An 8,235-nucleotide genomic window follows, 5' to 3' on the forward strand; every position below is an offset into this window, starting at 1 on the left:
TATATGTTTGGTACTCTGCTATTTTTAGGAAATGTTTGTGCTGCTGTGGAAACAGGTAAGACCGACAGGGGAGAATCCATAAGACATTAGGAGTCATGCAGAGACACAGGAGCTATGGGCCCCTTCTGAATATCTGCAGCTCCGTCTGGTGGAGGACAACCTGAACGGACTTCCTGTGGAAGCTACGCACCCATTGTTTTTATTTTATTTTTCTTCTCTTTTTGATTTCCTATTTTTTAAATTACTTTATTTTGATTTCCTGTTTTTATTATTTTTTGTTTGTTTGTTTGTTTCAGGGTTAGGAGCTGTTGCGATAGGTACGGTTCCTTTAGTTTAATTGGTAGCCTTTTTATTTTTAGAAACGTTTTATTGTATAAAATTCAGCCCAGTGGCCATGTAGTCAGAAGGGGTTAAATTGGGGGGTTGCTGACGGCTATCCTTATCTCCTGGGATCTAGAAACACCTAACCTATAGTTAAAAGTTATTGTGAAAGCATTAAGATGCTTTCAATGGGGGATTGTTAGGTTTTTCGGAACATAAAAACGTACATTTAATATGGGAAGTATTACATCCAGACCACATGGTCTATTCAAAATGGCGGCTGCCATAATCTCTTGGCAGAAGGCGGAGCCCGGGGCTTTTTAGCACATTTCACTGGCTCCACCAGCAGTAAAGGAGGAGGAGCCTAGACTAGTTTAAAAACTGGCGGAAAGAGAGACGCGGTCTCTCTCTTACGTGGTGTGTCTAGACTGCAGGAGAAAAGGAGCGCCGGCCGGCTTAGCTCTGATATATATTCACAGATTATTTTTACACTTAATAAAGTGTTTTAAAGAGTACTTTCTGGACTTCCTTCGACTGCTTTCTTCAGGACCTTTTGAACAAAAGATTTATCCTAACAGTAGCACATCTCGATAGCTCTATATCTTATTATAAATTATAGGTAGCACATCTCGATAGCTCTGTATATTATTATAAATTATAGGTAGCACATCTCGATAGGTCTGTATCTTATTATAAATTATAGGTAGCACATCTCGATAGGTCTGTATATTATTATAAACTATAGGTAGCACATCTCGATAGCTCTGTATATTATTATAAATTATAGGTAGCACATCTCGATAGGTCTGTATATTATTATAAACTATAGGTAGCACATCTCGATAGGTCTGTATCTTATTATAAATTATAGGTAGCACATCTCGATAGCTCTGTATATTATTATAAATTATAGGTAGCACATCTCGATAGGTCTGTATATTATTATAAACTATAGGTAGCACATCTCGATAGGTCTGTATCTTATTATAAATTATAGGTAGCACATCTCGATAGCTCTGTATATTATTATAAATTATAGGTAGCACATCTCGATAGGTCTGTATCTTATTATAAATTATAGGTAGCACATCTCGATAGCTCTGTATATTATTATAAATTATAGGTAGCACATCTCGATAGCTCTGTATATTATTATAAACTATAGGTAGCACATCTCGATAGCTCTGTATATTATTATAAATTATAGGTAGCACATCTCGATAGGTCTGTATATTATTATAAACTATAGGTAGCACATCTCGATAGCTCTGTATCTTATTATAAACTATAGGTAGCACATCTCGATAGCTCTGTATATTATTATAAACTATAGGTAGCACATCTCGATAGCTCTGTATATTATTATAAACTATAGGTAGCACATCTCGATAGGTCTGTATATTATTATAAATTATAGGTAGCACATCTCGATAGCTCTGTATATTATTATAAATTATAGGTAGCACATCTCGATAGGTCTGTATATTATTATAAATTATAGGTAGCACATCTCGATAGGTCTGTATATTATTATAAACTATAGGTAGCACATCTCGATAGGTCTGTATATTATTATAAACTATAGGTGGCACATCTCGATAGGTCTGTATATTATTATAAACTATAGGTGGCACATCTCGATAGGTCTGTATATTATTATAAACTATAGGTAGCACATCTCGATAGGTCTGTATATTATTATAAACTATAGGTAGCACATCTCGATAGGTCTGTATATTATTATAAATTATAGGTAGCACATCTCGATAGGTCTGTATATTATTATAAATTATAGGTAGCACATCTCGATAGGTCTGTATATTATTATAAATTATAGGTAGCACATCTCGATAGGTCTGTATATTATTATAAACTATAGGTGGCACATCTCGATAGGTCTATATCTTATTATAAACTATAGGTAGCACATCTCGAAAGGTCTGTATATTATTATAAATTATAGGTAGCACATCTCGATAGCTCTGTATATTATTATAAATTATAGGTAGCACATCTCGATAGGTCTGTATCTTATTATAAACTATAGGTAGCACATCTCGATAGCTCTATATCTTATTATAAACTATAGGTGGCACATCTCGATAGGTCTGTATATTATTATAAATTATAGGTAGCACATCTCGATAGGTCTGTATATTATTATAAACTATAGGTAGCACATCTCGATAGCTCTATATCTTATTATAAACTATAGGTGGCACATCTCGATAGGTCTGTATATTATTATAAACTATAGGTAGCACATCTCGATAGGTCTGTATATTATTATAAATTATAGGTAGCACATCTCGATAGGTCTGTATATTATTATAAACTATAGGTAGCACATCTCGATAGCTCTATATCTTATTATAAACTATAGGTGGCACATCTCGATAGGTCTGTATATTATTATAAACTATAGGTAGCACATCTCGATAGGTCTGTATATTATTATAAATTATAGGTAGCACATCTCGATAGGTCTGTATATTATTATAAACTATAGGTAGCACATCTCGATAGCTCTATATCTTATTATAAACTATAGGTAGCACATCTCGATAGGTCTGTATATTATTATAAACTATAGGTAGCACATCTCGATAGGTCTGTATATTATTATAAATTATAGGTAGCACATCTCGATAGGTCTGTATATTATTATAAATTATAGGTAGCACATCTCGATAGGTCTGTATATTATTATAAACTATAGGTAGCACATCTCGATAGCTCTATATCTTATTATAAACTATAGGTAGCACATCTCGATAGGTCTGTATATTATTATAAACTATAGGTAGCACATCTCGATAGCTCTATATCTTATTATAAACTATAGGTAGCACATCTCGATAGGTCTGTATATTATTATAAACTATAGGTAGCACATCTCGATAGCTCTATATCTTATTATAAACTATAGGTAGCACATCTCGATAGGTCTGTATATTATTATAAACTATAGGTAGCACATCTCGATAGCTCTATATCTTATTATAAACTATAGGTAGCACATCTCGATAGGTCTGTATATTATTATAAATTATAGGTAGCACATCTCGATAGGTCTGTATATTATTATAAATTATAGGTAGCACATCTCGATAGGTCTGTATATTATTATAAACTATAGGTGGCACATCTCGATAGCTCTGTATCTTATTATAAACTATAGGTAGCACATCTCGATAGCTCTGTATATTATTATAAACTATAGGTAGCACATCTCGATAGCTCTGTATATTATTATAAATTATAGGTAGCACATCTCGATAGGTCTGTATATTATTATAAATTATAGGTAGCACATCTCGATAGGTCTGTATATTATTATAAATTATAGGTAGCACATCTCGATAGGTCTATATCTTATTATAAACTATAGGTAGCACATCTCGATAGGTCTGTATATTATTATAAATTATAGGTAGCACATCTCGATAGCTCTGTATATTATTATAAATTATAGGTAGCACATCTCGATAGCTCTGTATATTATTATAAACTATAGGTAGCACATCTCGATAGCTCTGTATATTATTATAAATTATAGGTAGCACATCTCGATAGGTCTGTATATTATTATAAACTATAGGTAGCACATCTCGATAGCTCTGTATCTTATTATAAACTATAGGTAGCACATCTCGATAGCTCTGTATATTATTATAAATTATAGGTAGCACATCTCGATAGCTCTATATCTTATTATAAATTATAGGTAGCACATCTCGATAGCTCTATATCTTATTATAAATTATAGGTAGCACATCTCGATAGCTCTGTATATTATTATAAATTATAGGTAGCACATCTCGATAGGTCTGTATATTATTATAAATTATAGGTAGCACATCTCGATAGGTCTGTATATTATTATAAATTATAGGTAGCACATCTCGATAGGTCTATATCTTATTATAAACTATAGGTAGCACATCTCGATAGGTCTGTATATTATTATAAATTATAGGTAGCACATCTCGATAGCTCTGTATATTATTATAAATTATAGGTAGCACATCTCGATAGCTCTGTATATTATTATAAACTATAGGTAGCACATCTCGATAGCTCTGTATATTATTATAAATTATAGGTAGCACATCTCGATAGGTCTGTATATTATTATAAACTATAGGTAGCACATCTCGATAGCTCTGTATCTTATTATAAACTATAGGTAGCACATCTCGATAGCTCTGTATATTATTATAAATTATAGGTAGCACATCTCGATAGCTCTATATCTTATTATAAATTATAGGTAGCACATCTCGATAGCTCTATATCTTATTATAAATTATAGGTAGCACATCTCGATAGCTCTGTATATTATTATAAATTATAGGTAGCACATCTCGATAGGTCTGTATCTTATTATAAATTATAGGTAGCACATCTCGATAGCTCTATATCTTATTATAAATTATAGGTAGCACATCTCGATAGATCTGTATCTTATTATAAACTATAGGTAGCACATCTCGATAGCTCTGTATATTATTATAAACTATAGGTAGCACATCTCGATAGCTCTATATCTTATTATAAATTATAGGTAGCACATCTCGATAGCTCTATATCTTATTATAAATTATAGGTAGCACATCTCGATAGCTCTGTATATTATTATAAATTATAGGTAGCACATCTCGATAGGTCTGTATCTTATTATAAATTATAGGTAGCACATCTCGATAGCTCTATATCTTATTATAAATTATAGGTAGCACATCTCGATAGATCTGTATCTTATTATAAACTATAGGTAGCACATCTCGATAGCTCTGTATATTATTATAAACTATAGGTAGCACATCTCGATAGGTCTGTATATTATTATAAACTATAGGTAGCACATCTCGATAGCTCTGTATATTATTATAAATTATACACTGTAAAAAATAAACATTTTTTTACAGGTTTTCCCAGTACATTTTTACAGTTTTTCCCTGTATTTATAAAAGACAGAATTTTTTTGTAAAATTACAAGAATAAACTGTATATTGAAAAGTGTCATGTGATTTACCATAAAAAATCTGTATAAATGAAATACATAAAAAATCTGTTTTTTAACAGTTTTTAGATGACACTGTTAACAAAACTAACTGTAAAAATAAAGTAATCTTCATTGACAAAAATAGCAGAATCTTCTGTAATTTTCAAAAAAAAAAACTTTTGTTATACCGATATATCACTGTCAAATAAATAAAAATACTGTTAATAATGCATTTAAAAATGTACAATTGCAAAAAAAATATGTGAGCAAAGAAAGAAATATTTAGTAATTTTGCATTTCTTAACCACTACTTTACATACATAAATTGGAAAAACAAAGGTATTGCCTACCTTATTAGACAGGCAACAATACAATTTAAACAGATTTTAACTTTTACTTTATTTATGCATTTGTATTAATTTAAAGATTGAATTGTTAAATAAGTGCATTTATACAAACTGTGTAAAACCATAGTCAAATTTAAAACGTTATTAACTGTGATTTATTCTCACATTTATAATATTTAAATCAAGCATAATTTACCCATCCCCACATTCACAGGAAAAATGTATTACAGTCCATCTGTGCAACATGTTGGGTGCACATTCCAACCAGAGCACCACAGATATAAAATGATGCTCTAATTTACCAGTTACACACTTTTGAGTGCCTGTTGGTTTTGCATAAAGAATATATGCTGGTGTGACACAAATCAATTACATTTTAGATTTAAACATGACTGCATTGTGTTTATTAGTTAACTTAACTTAGTTGCTTTATTTCCCTGGAACTACTTAATGCAATAAGTTTATCAGGTGAAACCGGATATGACGCACCGGGGATTACGCAATACATCGTGAAGGCACATTGTGTTTCAATGGCGTCTCAGGTAATGTGAAGCTTTACAAAATCGTTTTCCATATGTCTAATTGCATGCTAATCATGATGTTTATCTTATTATATTGTTTAATATAGCTCTTTAGTTGAATAATATTCAAGTTTTATTGCTGTACATGCTTTATTTGTTTAAAAATGCTAACGCTAATTCGCGCGTGCTAATGCTAACGGCGGACCGGCTTATAGTGATTTATTTATTAACATCTTTCCAGGGATTCTGTGAATAATATTGAAGTCTTGAGGCAGATTTGAATAGATTGCCGTTGGCTGACTGTATATTAAGTCCGGCTGAGCTGTGTGTGATAACGTTGCATTGCCGTGGTGCTAGCTAGTGCTAAGCTAGTCAAGTTCAACAGCCAGTATTTTCAACTTGTGGCAGTAAGATTCTTTCCCGAAAGGTAAAAATGGCTTAAATTACTTAATGCAGAAGTATATTAGAAGAAGGTAGAAAATAAAAGATGTGTAATATTTGCGGTGCCAGTGCATTAAAAAACATGGACACAACCTAGCTAAGCTGTGAGCAGGCAGCTCGAGCCTGAGGGGAACTTCATGCTTTATGTTTGGCGCTCAGGTTCTGCACAAACTTAAAAACAAAGTGATTCTGTAACGTTATTATCATTAGAAACCTGAGTTTTGTGACTTATCCTCGAAAGCACACACATGTGAACAGTATTGGATAATCAATGAATTTGTAATGTTAAAGTCTTTACTATAGAAATAATATTTTAGTTATTTACAACAAAACAACTGATGTTTTGTATCTTCTGTTTACAGATGGTTGGAAATGTGTATTTGCAGTTGGACTGACCTTTTACTGGTAATTTTTTTTCTACATTTTATGCTAAATTGAAGAATATTGAGCTACTTTTGACTGAACACTGAGTTAAGTTTAGATTAAGTGAAGAAGAAAAAATGTGGAAATTCTTATTATTTATCCTGTTTGGTTCTTTTACTTACTTTTTAGTTTTATGTATTTTATGTCTTTTTTTATTTAAGCTGGTAATTTCTTTATAAATATTTGTCTTGCTGATTTTGATTTCCTTTAGTTTTCTTTAGTAATTTTTTATTTATATATCATTTTAATAGTATCCAATTTCATCTACAGTTTAGGATTCCCCCAATCACGCAATACCATCAGCGCTAGGAGGGTGAAGGTAAGCACAAGTTTCCTCTGAGTTGTTACAGCAACCACCCCATCTTTTACGTCTGAGTTAAAATAAAGGTTAAAGTGAGATATGTTAAGTCCTAAATGGATATTTGTGTACTGTTAAGTTCAAGAAAGTGATTTTTTCATCCTCTGTTCCATTGTAGGATGGTGATATGGCTGCAACTGAACGGGGGATTGAGGAGACTGTTCTGGGGATCTGTGTGACTAGAGTTGAGGGAGCTGAAGCCATGGACCCCCTGCCAATACTGGAGTGGTATTAGAAGGTGGTGTGGTTCTTGGGCAGTGTGTTCCTTGCCTTTGCAGTTCGGGCTGATTTATGCCTTATACAGTGTATCACAAAAGTGAGTACACCCCTCACATTTCTGCAGATATTTAAGTATATCTTTTCATGGGACAACACTGACAAAATGACACTTTGACACAATGAAAAGTAGTCTGTGTGCAGCTTATATAACAGTGTAAATTTATTCTTCCCTCAAAATAACTCAATATACAGCCATTAATGTCTAAACCACCGGCAACAAAAGTGAGTACACCCCTAAGAGACTACACCCCTAAATGTCCAAATTGAGCACTGCTTGTCATTTTCCCTCCAAAATGTCATGTGACTCGTTAGTGTTACTAGGTCTCAGGTGTGCATAGGGAGCAGGTGTGTTCAATTTAGTAGTACAGCTCTCACACTCTCTCATACTGGTCACTGAAAGTTCCAACATGGCACCTCATGGCAAAGAACTCTCTGAGGATCTTAAAAGACGAATTGTTGCGCTACATGAAGATGGCCAAGGCTACAAGAAGATTGCCAACACCCTGAAACTGAGCTGCAGCACAGTGGCCAAGATCA

The 8,235-nt window shown here is 32.7% G+C and overlaps 1 long non-coding RNA gene across 1 annotated transcript; it reads left to right on the forward strand.

Moving 5' to 3' along the window:
• Positions 1-6,532: 6,532 nt before the first annotated feature.
• LOC134309997 (uncharacterized) lies at positions 6,533-7,726 on the forward strand. The gene is made up of 4 exons (XR_010011255.1): positions 6,533-6,624; positions 7,001-7,043; positions 7,332-7,380; positions 7,538-7,726. It is a non-coding gene; the product is annotated as an uncharacterized LOC134309997 (long non-coding RNA).
• The last annotated feature ends 509 nt before the right edge of the window (positions 7,727-8,235 follow it).

Source organism: Trichomycterus rosablanca, chromosome 3, assembly GCF_030014385.1.
Source record: "Trichomycterus rosablanca isolate fTriRos1 chromosome 3, fTriRos1.hap1, whole genome shotgun sequence".
NCBI classification, from domain to species: domain Eukaryota; kingdom Metazoa; phylum Chordata; class Actinopteri; order Siluriformes; family Trichomycteridae; genus Trichomycterus; species Trichomycterus rosablanca.